The 20,430-nt window shown below is 38.0% G+C and overlaps 2 long non-coding RNA genes across 4 annotated transcripts; both read right to left on the bottom strand.

Moving 5' to 3' along the window:
* Positions 1-1,998: 1,998 nt before the first annotated feature.
* Positions 1,999-8,902, bottom strand: LOC130012147 (uncharacterized). Of its 3 annotated transcripts, XR_008787485.1 has the most exons (5): positions 8,132-8,895; positions 7,497-7,554; positions 6,861-6,936; positions 4,189-4,344; positions 1,999-3,017 (listed from the first exon to the last, which is right to left on the bottom strand). It is a non-coding gene; the product is annotated as an uncharacterized LOC130012147 (long non-coding RNA). The 3 variants fall into 3 exon arrangements; XR_008787486.1 differs by having other exon boundaries at positions 6,857-6,936; positions 7,497-8,902; XR_008787484.1 differs by having other exon boundaries at positions 7,497-8,892.
* A 640-nt stretch (positions 8,903-9,542) lies between these two features.
* Positions 9,543-17,737, bottom strand: LOC130012146 (uncharacterized). The gene is made up of 3 exons (XR_008787483.1): positions 17,623-17,737; positions 10,184-16,407; positions 9,543-9,623 (listed from the first exon to the last, which is right to left on the bottom strand). It is a non-coding gene; the product is annotated as an uncharacterized LOC130012146 (long non-coding RNA).
* Positions 17,738-20,430: the final 2,693 nt, after the last annotated feature.

The raw sequence follows: 20,430 nt of genomic DNA, 5'->3' as shown, positions 1-20,430 counted from the left end.
AGGGATGGTGACTTGAGGTTACATCGTGCGAGTCATCTTTCTCTACTGCAGAGTTGTTGGAAATTGCAGGGGTTGCCATGGCTCAACGGCAGTTTATAGTTTATATTTAAACAGTAATGTATTTTACTCGCGGCTGTCGATTCTGTCTGTTTACTCACGGTTATTAAACAGGAAACTCGGCAAACGTTTTATTCACGGCTCCGTATGGTTGTAGCCACTGCAGTCATTTTCTCACACTCACAGCTCTCAAACTCAGGAAAATTTGTAAAGTTTGTTCACAGCTCACGCACAGGCCAAGTTGGTGAAACAATCCTTTTCTTCTCAGCTCTTTTTTAAAACCAGGGAGGTCTTTTTATTCACAACTCATGGAACTAGGGAATTCTGCAATCTTTTTACTGTTCTGTCTCGCTGACAGAGACGACCGCGCACGTGTTCTCAAACGTACTTTATGCTCAGTCTCAACTCAAATGGCCGTTCCGTCAGCTGCCCAGATAGCTTACGCGCACCTTTCTAATGATGAAAAAACACAACACAGTATTAGGTGCTAACCCATATTATTATTTTCTTCAAGTAAGTAGCGGTAAAAAGATTATGCGACGAAAACCCTGGTCACTTCGCTCAGCTCCTCGTGTTTATATTTTATTTTCGGTGATAATGCGCAGACGCGAAGTAAAATAGACTCGATTAACTACACTCCAAAAATGATCGGCTCGCTCAGTGACCAGAATTACCGTACACGACAAAAGTAAACATGAACACGCGAATATACTACAGTCTCAATGAACAGCACAATGCTCGAAGTGAAAAATTTGATATCTGAAGTGTTCATTTCTACCACACTTCCGTAACAACACTTCAAATTTTCAATGAAATAAAGAAGGTAGAAATGATGTTGAAGTGAGGAAGAAGCCATGCCAAATATGCAAATTAGGCTTCAACGAAGTGTTCACTTCAACCAAGTGCTTATCGGGTGTTATTCTCACTTTAACCCAGGGCTTATCGGGTGTTTTTCTCACTCCAACCCAGTGCTTATGGAGTGTTTTTCTCACTTCAACTCAGTGCTTGCTCAGTGTTTTGCTCACTTCAACCCAGTGTTTTGCTCACTTCAACCCAGTGTTTTTCTCACTTCAAACCAGCGCTTATTGAGTGTTTTGTTCACTTCAACCAAGTGCTTATCGGGTGTTATTCTCACTTCAACTCAGTGCTTATCGGGTGTTTTTCTCACTTCAACTCAGTGCTTATCGAGTGTATTGCCCACTTCAACCCAGCGCTTATTGAGTGTTTTGTTCACTTCAACTCAGTTCTTATCTAGTGTTTTTCTCACTTCAACCCAGTGCCTATGGAGTGTTTTGCTCACTTCAAACCGGTGCCTATCGGGTGTTTTTCTCACTTCAACCCAGTGCTTATCAGGTGTTTTTCTCACTTCAACCCAGTGCTTATGGAGTGTTTTTCTCACTTCAACTTAGTGCTTGCTCAGTGTTTTGCTCACTTCAATCCAGTGTTTTGCTCACTTCAACCCAGCTTTTTTCTCACTTCAAACCAGTGCTTATCGGGTGTTTTTCTCACTTTAACCCAGTGCTTATCGGCTGTTTTTCTCACTTTAACCCAGTGCTTATTGGTTGTTATTATCACTTCTACCCAGTAAGGTTGCAGACTTCAACAGTGTGAGGCCTAGCTCACAAACCAGGTGGGGGGGGGGGGGGCTGTATTTGATCCCAGTGTCTGTCATGAAAGTTACTCCACCCTCCCAGGATTTTCTGCACCGTTCGCCTGATCAGTGGATCTGGGAACTGGCAAAGGATGGTGTTTGGTTGTGATAGTGATGGGGCTGAAAAGCCAAAGTTCCATGTAGAAATTGTCGTCCATGTAAAAAAAAAGAAACCTGTGTAATTAAAAGAGGACAATTCAGAAAAGCCACATCTGGGCTAAATTTCCCTCATAGCACACTGAATAATCCTAGTTATGCTGAAAAACCGCAAATATGAAACAAAATAACACTTTGATATTTATTATTGTTTTCAAAATATTACAACACAATTGATACAATTAACAAGTGGTTGCCATCTAAGATACACCCACATATTGCAAAAGAGAATAAGGAATATAAATAAGGCTAATCCACTCATTGTCCCAATGTTTCATATAGAATTAGAAAAAAATCTGTTAAAAAAATTGTAGCTTTATCACGTTCACATGGTTTCCAAAAAAGTGGGTTAAGTGTGGATTGCTGAAATTTATTGGATTTGTCCTCTCATGGTGCCAAAGCTACACGGCAAATTAATAAATTGTAGCCTCATCACATTCACAAGCTTTTTTGAAAAGGTTATCTTCTAATCACTGCATATCGTTGGGGTTTGTGATCTCATGAATCCAATGCTTCACACCAAATCTGAAAAGGATCGGTTAAAAACTGTAACTCCTATCAAATTCAAAGTTTTTGGCTATGGGGCATAACTCTGAACTCGAAAGTCAAATCTTCAGCAAAGAGGGGTTAATTCAGGCATGGGAAATGTTGGCATATAAAACTGCGAATTCTAGAGGATCCAGAAGTTAAAAACAATGGATCGTACAATCAGGTGTAATATTCTATGCCAAAATCCTCTGGATGGGCCCACATGCTAAAAACCCAATTTTCCACAATATAAGGGGCCATAATCCATGAGGTTAGAGTTCAAAATGAATCTGATCCCAGATGATTTGAATATAAATATACATTTAAATTTCATTAAAATCGGATAATTGTGACCACAAACAAATTTCACCGGAGGTACATCTGGACGAACAGAGGCAGCGACATGAAAATGTGGGTGCCATAAAAAATAAATAATTATAGACTCAAGGGCAGGTGTTTTGTAATTTGGATAGCGCCAGGCTATAATCCATTACAGTTTACACATTTCGTGTGTTTTCTTGCATCTTTAACACACCATATTCAACCCACATTCAATGTTGCTATTAATCACCTCCACACCTTATTCGACCACATTCATAGGTGCTGTTATTCTGGTTTGATTAACCTGAAATTAAAACAAAAAAAATGTTCAGTTAAAGATGCATTCAGAAAAAGTAATTATAGGGTGATTATTTCGAATAAAATATGGTAAGTTTGGATATGGAAAGTAGAGACACCCAATCTTACTAGAAAATACTAAATTCATGTGGAGAGAGAGAGAAATGGGGTTTAACGTCCACTTGATACAAACTAGGTCATTTCGGGACTAATATATGGGTCCATTTTATTTCAATAATTCGATAGCGCGTAGCAGTCTTTAGCAGTGGGAGGAAACTGGAGAAAACCCATGAGATTGGACAGTTGACCCTACTCCTCATCACATACAACTGAGGAATCGAAACCATGCCAGTTAACTCAATGACAGACATGAGCTAACCAGTCGGCCATCCAACCCCCCAGATTCCCATGGAAACACAGTGAAAACAAGCAGATGCCATGCAAGATACACCCACATTTTGTAAGAGGTGGACAGAGAACAAGCCAAAAAAGCGATTTAAGTTTCATCAAAATTGGATAACAGTTGTGATCTCTAGAATGTGATTTGTATAATCAGTCGCCATAATCCATAAGTTTTGGTCCGATATGCCCGAATATTCTAATGAACTGAGATCTTTGGGATATAAACATACATTTCAAGTTTTATCATAAAAATTGTCACTCTAAAGGGTCCACAAGCTAAAAATGCAATTTTTCATACGATCAGGGGCCATAATCTATAAGTTATGGTCTGATATGCATGAATATTGAAAGGAAATGAGATCCAGGGAGTTACGACACAATATGCGTGAATATTGAAAGGATCTGGGATCTTTTGGTTATATACATACATTTTAAGTTCAAAATTGCGACCTCTAGATGGGTCCAAAACCTTGGCTATTTTGTTGGGCAATTTCAGTCTGATTTTCACGAAATTTGAGCTCAACTGTTATTAAGATGTAACGGTGATATAGTTGAACGTTTTTTTTAAAATCAGATAAAAATTGTGATTCCTGGAAGTTTCACAAGCTCAAAATGTGATTTTTTCAATACAATCAGGTGCTATAATCCATGAAGGAAAGGGGATTAACTAAGACTAAGGCCTGTATTGTGCTAAGACAAATATGGATGACAGACCACAGGAGTGGATGACGGAAATATACGACTGTATTGAAATGTGAATGCCTACAAAGGATTACCTTCCATTGACTGTAATCAACATTGTTAGTACCAGTACAGAGCGTCATTAAAATCTTCAGCTGTAATGACTTTCAATGACTGATTTATACCGAATACTGTATACAGCACTTATGTGTCTTTCCATCATTCATCCATCCGGGTCACAAGCTCACCATCTGAAAACATAAAATTATCTTTTTAGATCAGATGGGATGATTCTTCTCAAAGATGAGGGTATGAAATGAAATGAAATGAAATGGAGTTTAACATCCTACTGTTCTGCTCCTAACCTGGGCTAATGAAGACGGGCATACGCCATACAGTGTGCTATGAGGGAAATTTTGCCCGGACAGCGGCACTACCGCCTACTCTTATATCGAATTCCAACTGCCAAGGGATCTTTTACGTGCACGCCAATGTGTACACAGGACCTTGGTTTTTCGTCCCATCCGAATGACTAGACAGCTTTCCTTGTCAGCCCCTCCGTATGAGTGGATGAGTTACATGTATAGTGAGAAAAAGATACAATTTAATTGCAGCAATTTACAAACAATCCCCATACTTTTTTTAACAAGCAGTTGCCATGCATGATATGCCCACATTTTGCAAGAGATGGACAGAGAACAAGCTAAAAAAAAGTGATTTTTCGTACAATCAAGGGCCATAATTCAGGAAGTTACGATCCGATATGCATGAATATTGAAAGGAACCAAGATCTTTCGGTTATAAACCTTGATATACCATATATTTACAATATTTGCGTACGAGGAGCAGCCATTTTGTCCGGCAGTTTTGGTCCAATTTGTACGAAACTTCGTACTCAACCATCATAAGGGTGTAACAGTGATATATTCAAACTTTTTTTAAATCAGATAAAAATTGTGACATCTTGAGGGATCACATCCTAAAAACGCGACTTTTCATATAATCAAGGGCCATAATTCAGGAAGTTACGATCCAATATGCATGAATATCGAAAGGAACCAAGATCTTTGCGTTGTAAATATGCATTTCAAGTCTCTACAGGGTCCACAACATTGATATACCATATTTTTACGCTATTTGACGAGGCATGGCCATTTTGTCTGTCAGTTTTGGTTCGATTTTTACGAAATTCGAACTCAACCATCCTTAGAGTATAATGGTGATATATTCAAACGTTTTTTTAAATCGGATAATAATTGTGACCTCTAGGGGGACCACAAGCTATAAATGCGATTTTTCGGCCATAATTCAGGAAGTTATGGTTCGATATGCGCGAATATCGAAAGGAACCCAGATCTGTGGGTTATAAACATGCATTTCAAATTTTATCAAAATCAGATGAAAATTGTGACCTACAGAGGGTCCACAACCCTGATACGCAATATTTTGACACTATTTTTGAACGAGGGCTGGCCATTTTGTAAGTCGGTTTCGATCCGATTTTTACGAAATTCAAACTCAACGTACCACCCTTAGGGTGTGACAGTGATATATTCACATAAAAATTGTGACCTCTATGGGGTTCATAAGCTAAAAACGTGATTTTTCGTACAATCAAGGACCATAATTTGGGAAGTTATGGTTCGATATGCGCAAATATCGAAAGGAACCGAGATCTGTGGGTTATAAACATGCATTTTAAGTTTCATTAAAATCAGATGAAAATTGTGACCTCCAGAGGGTCCACAACCCTGATACGCAATATTTTGACACTATTTGCGAACGAGGGGTGGCCATTTTGTCCGTCAGTTTCGGTCCGATTTTTACGAAATTCGAACTCAACCACCCTTAGTGTGTAAAGGTGATATATTCACACGTTATTTTTTAAATCGGATAAAAATTGTGACCTCTATGGGGTCCACAAGCTAAAAATGCGATTTTTCGTACAATCAGGGGCCATAATTCAGGAAGTTATGGTCCGATACATGCTAATATTAATATCAAAAGGAACCGAGATCTTGGGGAGATATACCTATATTTGAAGTTTTGTTTAAATTGGATAAGAATTGTGACCTGTAGAGTGTTCACAAGCAATTGTGGACGGACGGACAGGGGCGACGACAATATACGTCCACATGAAAATGTTGGTGTATAAAAAGGATCGGGGAGCGACATTAAAAGTTAACTGGAAATTTTTTATCAGACTACATAAACAATCCCACCTATATGACTTAATTATCCCACAAAGCAAAATTGATGCAATTTGTACATTTGGGCAATCAGTTTCATTTTCAGGCAAGTGAAATCATTGAACTACTTGCCCTAAAAAGTTAATGTTGAGTTAGGAATGTGTCATGTTTTATTTTCCAGCAACAATACCAAGCATAATAATTTAATCATATTTAATGTCTACTTTTAAGCACCCACCAGACTAATGAATACAGATATATGCCATACAGTGACCTATAAGGGAAATTTTGCCCAGAACCACTCCGCTAAAGCCTACTATATTGAATTCTGTCAAGGGTTCTTGTAGATCTTGTGTTTTTTGTACCATCTAATTCTGAACAATTGGATACTGTCCTTGCCAGGCCCTCCCAGTCCCACCACGCTGACAAGGGAAAACCACTCCAGAACTTTCTTGGCAAACCAAAGACCTCTTGGTTAGGGTGCCTGCGTCTTACTAAGCCTAATCATTTACAGTGTTCTAGGCTAAATTTGACCTGTGAAGCAAGTTTTCTTAAAAATCAATTTAAATATTACCTACACATGCATAAGGTAATGAGTGTTTCGCATCATGTCATACACGTCTTTGAATTCTTTACTTTAAAATTGGAATTTTTCTGAAAAAAAAAAGGGAAATGAGGTTGAATGAAGATGAACATACGCTATGCAGTGGCCTATGACAATGAGGGTTTCTGTTGCTTTGAGGGAAGTTTTGTTTGGACCACAGAATTGCAGCCTTTTATAACAAATTCCAACTGCCAAGGGTTCTTTTATGTGTCCTCCATGTCCATGGTTTTCTTCCTATCTGAATCTGACAAGGAGAAATCATGCCAGGAAATTCTGAGGAACTTACTTGGCAACACTGTTATCGAACCCTGAACTGTAACAGTGGCGAGGGTGGATTCCATGTGATTTCTACTTGAGAAATTATTCAATATTGGGACCATCGGAATAAAAGTTTGAAAGATTAGCTGCCTTTAAACTACAGGGAATTAGGGAACGTATGATTATTGGACAGCAGTACTGAGGGGTAATCTCTATAACTGACTTTCAGATTCTCAGGCCGCCCAACCATGTATCAACCTCAAGAGCCATTGAACTAACGGATTTCAGATCATCAGCCCATGTATGGGATAACAGACATGTAGGGTGACAGAATAAGTTTACTTCAATTTACCATCTTGTCTAGACACATTTTTCACATACCGCACTGGTGGATTATTAATTTACAACCTCTGAAAAAAAAAATAAAGACGAAATAAATTCACCTTTTTTCAAGTACCAATACAGTGTACCGCAGTTTAAATTTACCGAAAACAACTGTAATCATTCAAAATGAATGCCAGTTAACTTGTCCACACAAAAAGTCTAGTTATGTAGTCCACAAATATCAAAATACATGTACACTGGTTAGTCGTTGACACGGAATAGGTCAACTCGTCCACACACCCATGGCGCTTCAATTCGACAATCACAATGGCAATGATATGCCATGAAAATGAAATGAATAAATCAATTCTCTGCATAGATCTAGTTCCAATTAAACTGAAGAATTTTCTGGGACAAATCGTCAAATTATAAATAATTCGGTGTACTTCATCAATCAATGAAATTGGCATTTCGACGCCATGCATAATACCAAATCCAAATTGTGTGCGAGTCATAATCACACTAAACTTATTTTTACGCGATTTTCAGCAACTTAGACATTTTGTTAGTGATAAATCGTAACTAATCATTAAATTGGCTAGCTATAAGAAAAACCTGGTCTTTACAACAATTAAAACTTTGAGAAATATTATAATAACTTACCTTAAATTGTTTTCAGTATCAATCATGTTAGCGAAAAGAAAAAGATGGCGCCCATGGGCCATAACGTCATTTCACTTACGTCATTATTGACCAATCCTACCGATCTTTAGAAAATACGAGTAAAAAAAAAATAGAAAGTTAAAAATCATTTTTTACTACCGGTATCATTAACAGAAATTCTTTTGTTTGTGTTTGGTTATAAATCTATTTCCTAAAAAAATGTTGAATTGTGTATCAAAACATTGTTTTCCAATATCTTAACAACTTTCATGAACTGGGCTATAGGCCTAAATTTCGCTTGAGACTTGTGATGTATTAATTATCTCACATCTGGGTCACAGTAACACCCACACACCCACAAAAATAAATAGGTCAACAATATTTTTAAATACCGGTACTTGATCGCCATTTTGATAATACTAATAGGCTAATTTAATTACAACTAGACCTACAATTAAAAATTTAGTTTAAGATGTTGTAGGCCTACATCTTTATATATTTATTTAAAAAAAAACAATTTAAAAACACATATTTAAACAGGATTCTATCTGACCCTGTTGTATTTTAGTACCGGTACTCTATACCATGGAACTTATAATACAACTGTTAACATTGTTTTTTTGTATTGTCACTCTGTAAGTTCCCCTGAGCACTATAAATATGCTGTAATAATAATAATAGTATAATATTAATAAACAGAAATAATAATAATAAGCAAATTTTAGCAATGTCTCAATGTCAACATTTTTTGTAATCTTTTTACATTTCTTCCAAAGCAAATGTTAATTATTGTATCAAAACATTGTTGTTCAATATTTTAACTTTTCATGAATTATAGTTTCTGAAATTTCGACTACATAAACAATCCCACCTATATGACTTAATTATCCCACAAAGCAAAATTGATGCAATTTGTACATTTGGGCAATCAGTTTCATTTTCAGGCAAGTGAAATCATTGAACTACTTGCCCTAAAAAGTTAATGTTGAGTTAGGAATGTGTCATGTTTTATTTTCCAGCAACAATACCAAGCATAATAATTTAATCATATTTAATGTCTACTTTTAAGCACCCACCAGACTAATGAATACAGATATATGCCATACAGTGACCTATAAGGGAAATTTTGCCCAGAACCACTCCGCTAAAGCCTACTATATTGAATTCTGTCAAGGGTTCTTGTAGATCTTGTGTTTTTTGTACCATCTAATTCTGAACAATTGGATACTGTCCTTGCCAGGCCCTCCCAGTCCCACCACGCTGACAAGGGAAAACCACTCCAGAACTTTCTTGGCAAACCAAAGACCTCTTGGTTAGGGTGCCTGCGTCTTACTAAGCCTAATCATTTACAGTGTTCTAGGCTAAATTTGACCTGTGAAGCAAGTTTTCTTAAAAATCAATTTAAATATTACCTACACATGCATAAGGTAATGAGTGTTTCGCATCATGTCATACACGTCTTTGAATTCTTTACTTTAAAATTGGAATTTTTCTGAAAAAAAAAAGGGAAATGAGGTTGAATGAAGATGAACATACGCTATGCAGTGGCCTATGACAATGAGGGTTTCTGTTGCTTTGAGGGAAGTTTTGTTTGGACCACAGAATTGCAGCCTTTTATAACAAATTCCAACTGCCAAGGGTTCTTTTATGTGTCCTCCATGTCCATGGTTTTCTTCCTATCTGAATCTGACAAGGAGAAATCATGCCAGGAAATTCTGAGGAACTTACTTGGCAACACTGTTATCGAACCCTGAACTGTAACAGTGGCGAGGGTGGATTCCATGTGATTTCTACTTGAGAAATTATTCAATATTGGGACCATCGGAATAAAAGTTTGAAAGATTAGCTGCCTTTAAACTACAGGGAATTAGGGAACGTATGATTATTGGACAGCAGTACTGAGGGGTAATCTCTATAACTGACTTTCAGATTCTCAGGCCGCCCAACCATGTATCAACCTCAAGAGCCATTGAACTAACGGATTTCAGATCATCAGCCCATGTATGGGATAACAGACATGTAGGGTGACAGAATAAGTTTACTTCAATTTACCATCTTGTCTAGACACATTTTTCACATACCGCACTGGTGGATTATTAATTTACAACCTCTGAAAAAAAAAATAAAGACGAAATAAATTCACCTTTTTTCAAGTACCAATACAGTGTACCGCAGTTTAAATTTACCGAAAACAACTGTAATCATTCAAAATGAATGCCAGTTAACTTGTCCACACAAAAAGTCTAGTTATGTAGTCCACAAATATCAAAATACATGTACACTGGTTAGTCGTTGACACGGAATAGGTCAACTCGTCCACACACCCATGGCGCTTCAATTCGACAATCACAATGGCAATGATATGCCATGAAAATGAAATGAATAAATCAATTCTCTGCATAGATCTAGTTCCAATTAAACTGAAGAATTTTCTGGGACAAATCGTCAAATTATAAATAATTCGGTGTACTTCATCAATCAATGAAATTGGCATTTCGACGCCATGCATAATACCAAATCCAAATTGTGTGCGAGTCATAATCACACTAAACTTATTTTTACGCGATTTTCAGCAACTTAGACATTTTGTTAGTGATAAATCGTAACTAATCATTAAATTGGCTAGCTATAAGAAAAACCTGGTCTTTACAACAATTAAAACTTTGAGAAATATTATAATAACTTACCTTAAATTGTTTTCAGTATCAATCATGTTAGCGAAAAGAAAAAGATGGCGCCCATGGGCCATAACGTCATTTCACTTACGTCATTATTGACCAATCCTACCGATCTTTAGAAAATACGAGTAAAAAAAAAATAGAAAGTTAAAAATCATTTTTTACTACCGGTATCATTAACAGAAATTCTTTTGTTTGTGTTTGGTTATAAATCTATTTCCTAAAAAAATGTTGAATTGTGTATCAAAACATTGTTTTCCAATATCTTAACAACTTTCATGAACTGGGCTATAGGCCTAAATTTCGCTTGAGACTTGTGATGTATTAATTATCTCACATCTGGGTCACAGTAACACCCACACACCCACAAAAATAAATAGGTCAACAATATTTTTAAATACCGGTACTTGATCGCCATTTTGATAATACTAATAGGCTAATTTAATTACAACTAGACCTACAATTAAAAATTTAGTTTAAGATGTTGTAGGCCTACATCTTTATATATTTATTTAAAAAAAAACAATTTAAAAACACATATTTAAACAGGATTCTATCTGACCCTGTTGTATTTTAGTACCGGTACTCTATACCATGGAACTTATAATACAACTGTTAACATTGTTTTTTTGTATTGTCACTCTGTAAGTTCCCCTGAGCACTATAAATATGCTGTAATAATAATAATAGTATAATATTAATAAACAGAAATAATAATAATAAGCAAATTTTAGCAATGTCTCAATGTCAACATTTTTTGTAATCTTTTTACATTTCTTCCAAAGCAAATGTTAATTATTGTATCAAAACATTGTTGTTCAATATTTTAACTTTTCATGAATTATAGTTTCTGAAATTTCGATGTCATTGAAAATATGATAGGTGTACACCGTGTAGGGCCTATGCGGGGATCACATGGCTAAGTGGGTAAGATGCTGGCTCGCTAGCCTGGAGGTCGGGAGGTCGGGTGTTCGATCCCTGCATTGGCCGAGAAAGTTCATTGAGATTTTCCAGCGTGGTTCCCCCTTGCCAGTGATGCAGGACGGAGGGCCTGACAAGGACAGCTGTCTAGTTGTTCGGTTGGGACAAAAACCGAGGTCCCGTGTACACATTGGCGTGCACGTAAAAGATCCCTTGGCAGTTGGAATTCGATATAAGAGTAGGCCGTAGCGCCGCTGCCCGGGCAAAATTTCCCTCATAGCACACTGTATGGCGTATGCCCGTCTTCATTAGCCCAGGTTAGGAGCAGAACAGTAGGACATTAAACCCCATTTCATTTCATTTCAGGGCCTACGTAGGCCTAGGAATGTTGTTTTTTTAAATGACAGATTCTCGCAATTTTAATATAGATTATAGACCTACTTAATGTCTTTTTGAGACAAACATATGGTTCAATTTTATTTCAATAATTTGCGCATGCACGTAGGGGTCTTTAGCAGTGGGAGGAAACCGAAGGACCCGGAGAAAACCGTCAAGGTTGGACAGGCGACTACTCCTAGTCACGTAACTGGGGAATCAAAACCAGGAGCAGAACAGTAGGACGTTAAACCCCATTTCATTTCATTTCATTTCAGGGCATACGTAGGCCTAGGACTGTTTTTTTTTTTAAATGACAGATTCTCGCAATTTTAACATAGACTACAGACCTACTTAATGTCTTTTTGAGACTAACATATGGTTCAATTTTATTTCAATAATTTGTGCATGCACGTAGGGGTCTTTGGCAGTGGGAGGACCCCGAGAAAACCCACAAAGTTGGACAGGCGACTACTCCTAGTCACGTAACTGGGGAATCAAAACCAGGAGCAGAACAGTAGGATGTGAAACCCCATTTCATTTCATTTCTGGGCCTACGCAGGCCTAGGACTGTTTTTTATTTTAATAACAGATTCTCGCAATTTCAATATAGACTACAGACCTAATTAATGTCTTTTTGAGACTAACATATGGTTCAATTTTATTTAAATAATTTGCGCATGCACGTAGGGGTCTTTAGCAGTTGGAGGAAACCGGAGGACCCAGAGAAAACCCACAAGGTTGGACAGGCGACCCTACTCCTTGTCTTGTACAGCTGGGGAATCGAAACCACGCCAGTTGACTCAATGACAGACTTTATAATACAGCGCACACGTGCTACCCATACGGTCATCCACCCCCCCTCAGTGAGTGAGACGTTGGCACACTATCCGAGTCGTCCCGTGTTCGATCCTGTCATTGCCCAGGAAAGCTCTTCTAGATTTTACGCCTTGGTTCCCCCTTTCCAGTGGTGCAGGACATAGGGCCTGGCAAGAAGGGAGAGAAATGAAGTTTAATGTCCACTCTACACAAACTACGCCATAGCAGGACTAACACATGGATCAATTTTTTTTCAATTATTTGGCTGTAGGGGTCTTTTGTAGTGGGAGAAAACCATGGGGACCAGGAGGAAACAGTTGTATAGTCGTGCGGATGGCACAACAAAAAAAAACAGACATCACACATGCACATTGGCGTGTATGTAAAAGTTGGACAGTTGGATTTTGAAATAAGATACATGTAAGGCCTTAGTGCCTCATTGCACACTGTATGGCATATGTAATGGGTGTCTTTTTTGAACGTTTTTTGATAATAAGAGCATGAGTAATTCTTTTGTGTTAAGAATAAATGCTTCAATTATCCCAGGTTGGATCCCGGCATGTCAACAAAATTACTCAGGATTTCCGGAATAATTTACCATTGACAGTGGTGTCGGACAAGGGTCCTGGCAAGAAACAGCATCTAGTTGTTCATACTGTTCATATAGCACCGCTGTCTGTGCATTCTCCCAAATTGTCTGACCGAGAGAGAGAGAAATGGGGTTTAATGTCCAGTCGATACAAACTAGGTCATTTGGGGCCTTTCATATGGTATAATTTTATTTCAATAATTCGCTTGCGTGTAGGGGTCTTTAGCAGTGGGAGGAAACCGGAGGACCCGGAGAAAACCCACGAGGTTGGACAGGCGACCCTACTCCTTGTCTTGTACAGCCGGGGAATTGAAACCACGCCAGTTGACTCAATGACAGACTTTATAATACAGCGAATCGAAACCAGCATGTAAAAGAATCCATGGCAGTTTTAATTTGATATAAGAGTAGGTCATATGGCAGCTGTCAAGGTAAAATTTCCCACAGCACATTTTGTGTTTGTATATGAGATAGTGAGAAAAATGGGGTTTAATGTCCACTCAACACAAACCAGGTAACTTCTGGGCTAACATTTAGTTCTTTGCTTGTGTCTTTTCTTTTCAATGTGGGAGGGGGTCACGTGGCTAAGTGAGTAAGACGCTGGCTCGCTAGCCTGGAGGTCGGGGGTTCGATCCCTGCATTGGCCGAGAAAGTTCATTGAGATTTTCCGGCGTGGCTCCCCCTTGCCAGTGATGCAGCACGGAGGGACTGACAAGGACAGCTGTCTAGTCTTTCGGATAAGACGAAAAACTGAGGTCCCGTGTATACATTAGAATGCACGTAAAAGATCCCTTGGCAGTTGGAATTCGATATAAGAGTAGGCGATAGTCCCGCTGCCCGGGCAAAATTTCCCTCATAGCACACTGTATGGCGTATGCCGTCTTCATTAGCCCAGCATAGGAGCAGAATAGTAGGATGTTAAACCCCATTTCATTTCATTTTTTCAATGTGGGGGTTGAATGGTTTTGTGCTTAATGTGTGCACATGAAATCACAAGGTCTGTCGTGGATACACTAGCTGAATCATTCGGCCAAATAAGTGGGCATACTCTCACCTGATTCACAAGTCGATTGCATCACCTTTGACATCGCATGATTAAACATGGCAGCAACCATGTCTTCAAACAATCACGTGACTTCTCGATATGATTGGTGATTAAATATAATTCGGGCAAATATATCAAACATGTTTGATTCGCGAATCATTAAGCGCGGATTCATTCGGCAGAATCATTCGGCTACTGCGTCCAGCGCTTAAAGCAATATGCACTAACTCATTTCAACAACAATAAAATGTCAGCAGCATAATATTGTAAACATAGGATATAGCAATTTATAGCTATCACTTTCACATGCAAAATTGTTTATATATTTTATGGCCAAATGGAATTTTCATTTGCCAAATCTTAATTTGCTTTACATTAGCCCATTCTTTAGATGCTTTACTAAGATCCAGTTTATTATTTGGTTATATTAATAAAGTTTTGCTTAAATATCACAGCAATATTAGGCTATCATATACATTTACAAAATTTTATGACAGTCAGATGTAAAACTACATGTATTGCTTATTGAGTATTATTGGTGGCTTTGGTCTTTTAAAATACCGTACCGGGTATTGAATGAAATATTTTAAATATGTACCGGCACCGTGCAGCCTACACAACACATCAAGTCTTACAAGGATTACCAAATTTCCAGCAAATTTACTTTTACTTTTACCGTGTAGCCTACACATGATGGTCTGTTATTTAAAATAGGTACCTGAAACATTGATAGAAATAGCAAGTTTATTTGTAAGATTAGCTTTACATAAGACTCGTCATTCACTTGTGTACATTTTGAAGCGGTAGCCTGATAAAAGAAATGCCGACCGTAAATCTCGATCATTCGGGAATCGTCGCTAATCGCTATATAACGCCTACGGCCCATGGTGGCAGTATAATTTGAAATAATATAATGTCAAATAAGGCAGGCATGCTTGCATGCCGTGTGTTCAAAGCCACATTAGGTCCTAATCAAATTCAACTATCAAAACATTCAATTCTCGTCGGCCATTTTGATTATAGTCTATGCCTATATATAGAGCGTACCGGTATCCGATACATGACCTAGATACAGGACGCCGCCATGTTGGTGGACAACAACACACCACCTCTGCGTAAACATGGTAATAGATTTTAGTACCATCCAACATTGATTGTTTTTCAAAGTAAATAAAAATAAATGTGCCAAAAAATAATTTACATATTTGAAAAGTGCAAAGAACGTGCTTTTCAGTGATACGTAATATGACATCTGGAATTTTGTATTGTAAGACCAATATTTTTAATTTAAATACCCGGCCATATCCCCGTCCAATAATACGAGTTCCGTACCACTGGACTTTAGACGAAGCGAAACAGCGAATAACCACCAATATGATTAATTATTATGTGTAAATAATGAATACAGGATTACATTTCCTCGATACAGAAAGGGGGGATATCGCAATAATAAGCTGCGTATCTAGTACTTGGACTCCGTGAAGAGCGAACCCCGCTAATGACCTATTTTTAGACAGACGCCATATTTCAGTACATTCACTTATTTGTTTCAATCGAGTGTCTATAGAAGTGTGTTGGAAATGAACACTTCGGAGGAAGTGTACACTTCATTTCGGTACGGGGTGTTTCATACGCTCTATCCATCGAGCATCCGTTCACTTTGATTTCATCCGCGCAAAAACTTTTGAGCTGCACAAAACTTTTATAAGGGACGAACTTTCTGCCATGTACGATGTAAATGCACAACATATACGAGCACCAAACGTTCCATGTCCGTTATCATCCGTTAAACGTCCACTGTATCCTCTTTGCATCCTCTGGGCATCCTCGCAACTCACATCCGCTCCAGCTGAAAACAGAAAGAGGGAGGAAAGATAAGGTACATGGAACGTCTATACATCGTTAGTAGCACGGAAATAGAAAGGGTGTAAGCGTATGCATCTCGTATAATAAAGTTTTCAAAACGGACAAAGCGTCAAAGCGTTTTTATCTGGGATGTATCTGGTATATTGAAGGATGTCTGGAATTTGCCTAACCCCTTCGGAGCTGTCATCCACTTCCACCCGCTTTCATCCACTAGGCTTCCGATGAACTTCCATTTAACATCCCCGCTACATACTTCCCACGTTCGTTCTTTTCCGGGGATCACGGTGGCTAAGTGGGTAAGACGCTGGCTCGCTAGCCTGGAGGTCGGGTGTTCGATCCCTGCATTGGCCGAGAAAGTTCATCCAGATTTTCCGGCGTTGTTCTCCCTTGTCAGTGATGCAGGACGGAGGAGCTGACAAGGAAAGCTGTCTAGTCGTTCGGATGGGACGAAAAAACCGAGGTCCCGTGTACACATTGGCGTGCACGTAAAAGATCCCTTGGCAGTTGGAATTCGATATAAGAGTAGGCCGTAGTGCCGCTGTCCGGGCAAAATTTCCCTCATAGCACACTGTATGGCGTATGCCCGTCTTCATTAGCCCAGGTTAGGAGCAGAACAGTAGGACGTTAAACCCCATTTCATTTCATTTCATTTTCGTTCTTTTCCGTTCTGTTTTCTGCAAATTTTCGTCAATTTTGTCCATTTCTGGAGCGGATGAAAAAGGATTGAGCCACCCACAAAAGTTTGTTCGTCCGCTGTGCCCTTTTTGCATACGTTGTGTCCATCGGCCACTAGGACCGGGCCTTAAGTGAGTGTATTTGAAAGATAATAAGTAAATTTAATTTCAAGGCTGGTCTGACAATAATGGTTGCTATGGTCATTCTATCATAACCAGACTAGTCAAAATCGAAGATTTTCAACAAGTGAATAAAAATACTACAATTTATTGAACTCCATATGGACCGTAATATATTTTTAAAAATATACAAGTCGGGCTGATACTGATATGAATAGGACAGAGACTAATTCTCATATAGGCCTACAGGCCAGGGTTTTTTGCGAAGAAAAAAATCACATTCACAGCGTCGAGTTGACAACGTAAACAAGCATAGCAACCACATGCGTACGCTACACAGCTACACGGTCACACGAGTGTATACATGGACATTTATCAAACATGATATGCAATTTATTTCGAACCTAGCCACTGCTGGAGTTCAAATTCATTTAAAATGTACATAAAATACACTTACGATTTCTATTTCGATCTTTAAAGTTATCGCAGAGTGACCTCCCTTTCCAAACAGACACAATTAACCAGTCGCTTAGTGAACCAAATAGAACTGAAATGAGTGTTTATCTCAATGACGTATATATATATTAACTAGACCGATGACGCCAATCTGTTTACTAATGACGCGATGACAAATCAGTGCCGAGTTCCGGTTCAGTCAAGAACAGTCGAAAGCGTGACGTTTCTAATGTAAACAATACACGTTGTGCACCTTATTTTGATCGTTATATCGCTTGTAAATATTCGATCTGATTAAAATACAGATCTATATTTCTTTTCGTTTCTTTATACTTTCGATGGACTACACTACATGAAGATCTGACAAGATATAGCGATAGGTCACGCCAGGGGTCAAAAGACCGACTTACGACCCTTTTGACGTCAGACATTTGATTAACCAATCAGCATTGATGTTACTAGTGGATTACCCACAGTTCCATGAAAAACACGCCTAACGCTCGCCGTAACAGACCGTTTCATTGGTTTATCCCTGACACCATTCAGAACACGAGTTAAATAACAACTCTTCCAGATCCAAGTGTAGTAAAGACAAGTAAAACGAAATTTTGAACTATAAAAACGAAATGAAATAGGATCTGTGTTTTAACCAGATTGGTAAATAAAAAGATTGATTGGATTTTAGAATTTTTTTTAGTTACCGTACAGTACACAAATATAGTTTTATATTTTTTAGAAGTGATCATATCGTAATAACTTATAATTTCCAGTGTATGACCATGAGTGGGTAATGCGCTGATCGAGATCTGGCTGGACTATCTGTTTTCATATTAGCTTCATAGGCGTATAACACCACCCAAAAAATTTAAAATAATATAAAAAGTTTGTGTTTACGATTCCCCAACCGAATCTATTTTCGTTAGCCATAATCGCCGACCCTAAATAATTTTTCCTCGTTTCCCATATTCTATAAATCTGTAAAGGCGTGCTTGTTTGCAAACAAAATCGCCGACTCTACAAAACATTTTTGTTCTCATTTACCAGGACCTATAAATCTGTCTTTGGGCGGTTTTCTACAATTTCCAACACAGTCCAAATCGTCATGTCACCGTGTTTGACAAGGGTTAAAGATTGCAAGTATCGACGTAGGTTATAAAAGATTAATATTACGACGTTTTCCGACCGAGCCCATTTTTTTATAGGCAAGCAACCGTATCTACCGACCCTATCTTTTAAAAGCCAAATTCGCCGACCCTAAGCTTCTGAACTGTTTACAGGTGATCAGTTTGCTCTTTCCCCTCACAACCCAGGGCCCTGTTTCACGAAATTTTAACTAAAGATAAAATCCAAATTTTAGTAGATACTTCAATTTTGATTGGCTAACACTAAAATCAATCTAATATTATCCAATCAAATTACTAAAATTTAGATTTTTATCTTAGTTAAAATTTCGTGAAACAGGCCCCTGGATCTATAAATCGAGATTAGTGTGGATTTCTGCTCCAAAATGCCACCACTCAATTTTCAGTATTTACACCAGTATGCTACGAATCACCATTATTTTCTAGAACCTTCGGCTGCTCAGTAATTCAACTAGAAATGCTTGGAAATAAATAATATAGGCTTACACTTTATGGTTGTTTATATGACACAACAAGGGCTATGGACAGGGCTGCACAGCAGGAGGTATTGGGGATGGGCTGATTTTTTTTTTGCCGATTGCCCGTTTTTTTTCGGAAAAATGGGCCATTTTGTTGGAGTCTCTTAAACATCCAATAAAACCAAAATGAGGCCTACAAATCAATATTCAACGGAGTCATTTCATTATTACATAATGCTATACTTACTACTTTTCGACCTATAACTGGGGGTAATAATTGATAATTTTTTAAAATGTTTTCCGTCTCCGGGACGGGCGATGCTATTTTTATTGGGTGCAAAAATAAGGTAATGGTGGGCCGATTTGATTTTCTAATGTTGAGTGGGACGATTTTTTGATGGCGCCCCCACTCCCGTCACCAGGGAAATTATGTTTGTCCTCCCCAGGCTATGGAATGAAATAACCCATGTTGGTTTTTAAAAAAAAACCTAAATTGTTTTTGAGCCAAGCGACCTTAGGCACTTGTATTATTATATGTTTCATTTTGTCTAATGATCGAGTGTCATTGGAAATAATGAAAACCAATGTTTTCGAGAATAACTTTAGCGGCAACCACGATATTGGACAACTATTTGCAAATAATATGCCCAAACGAATTACAATGTAATGTGTATATTGTCATAAAATAGCTGTAAATAATTATCTTTTCAGTAAGAAAACAAACATTACAATGGCTATTCAAAATTTTAATAAAAATGCATATTGCAGTAGATTATGAAATTTATCACACAAGCGATATCTACTGTAGAATGTTTTATTGGGTGATAATAAACTTTTTGTTATCAAGCTATCTTGCAATATTCAATCGTGCAGTAATATAATGGTGCACGATATTAAGAAATTAAGATCCATTATGTAAGAGTTGGTAAGATTAAATACAAAGATGGCAGTTCTAGCTATAAGAATTTTATTCATTTAGTTCCTAACTTAGAAATGAAATAGAGTTTAACGGCCCACTTTTCTTGGCATACGCAATAATGGGCTATGGGGGGAAATTGTGCCCCGGACAGGGGCTCTACGAACTACTCTTATTTTGAATGTCAATTGTCAAGGGTCCTTTTACATGCAGGGGGTTGGATGGTCGAATAGTAAGCAC

The sequence above is a fragment of the Patella vulgata genome, chromosome 3 (assembly GCF_932274485.2).
Source record: "Patella vulgata chromosome 3, xgPatVulg1.2, whole genome shotgun sequence".
NCBI classification, from domain to species: domain Eukaryota; kingdom Metazoa; phylum Mollusca; class Gastropoda; family Patellidae; genus Patella; species Patella vulgata.
The sequence above is the reverse complement of the archived record's forward strand: the minus strand, read 5'-3'. Positions and strand labels throughout refer to the sequence as shown.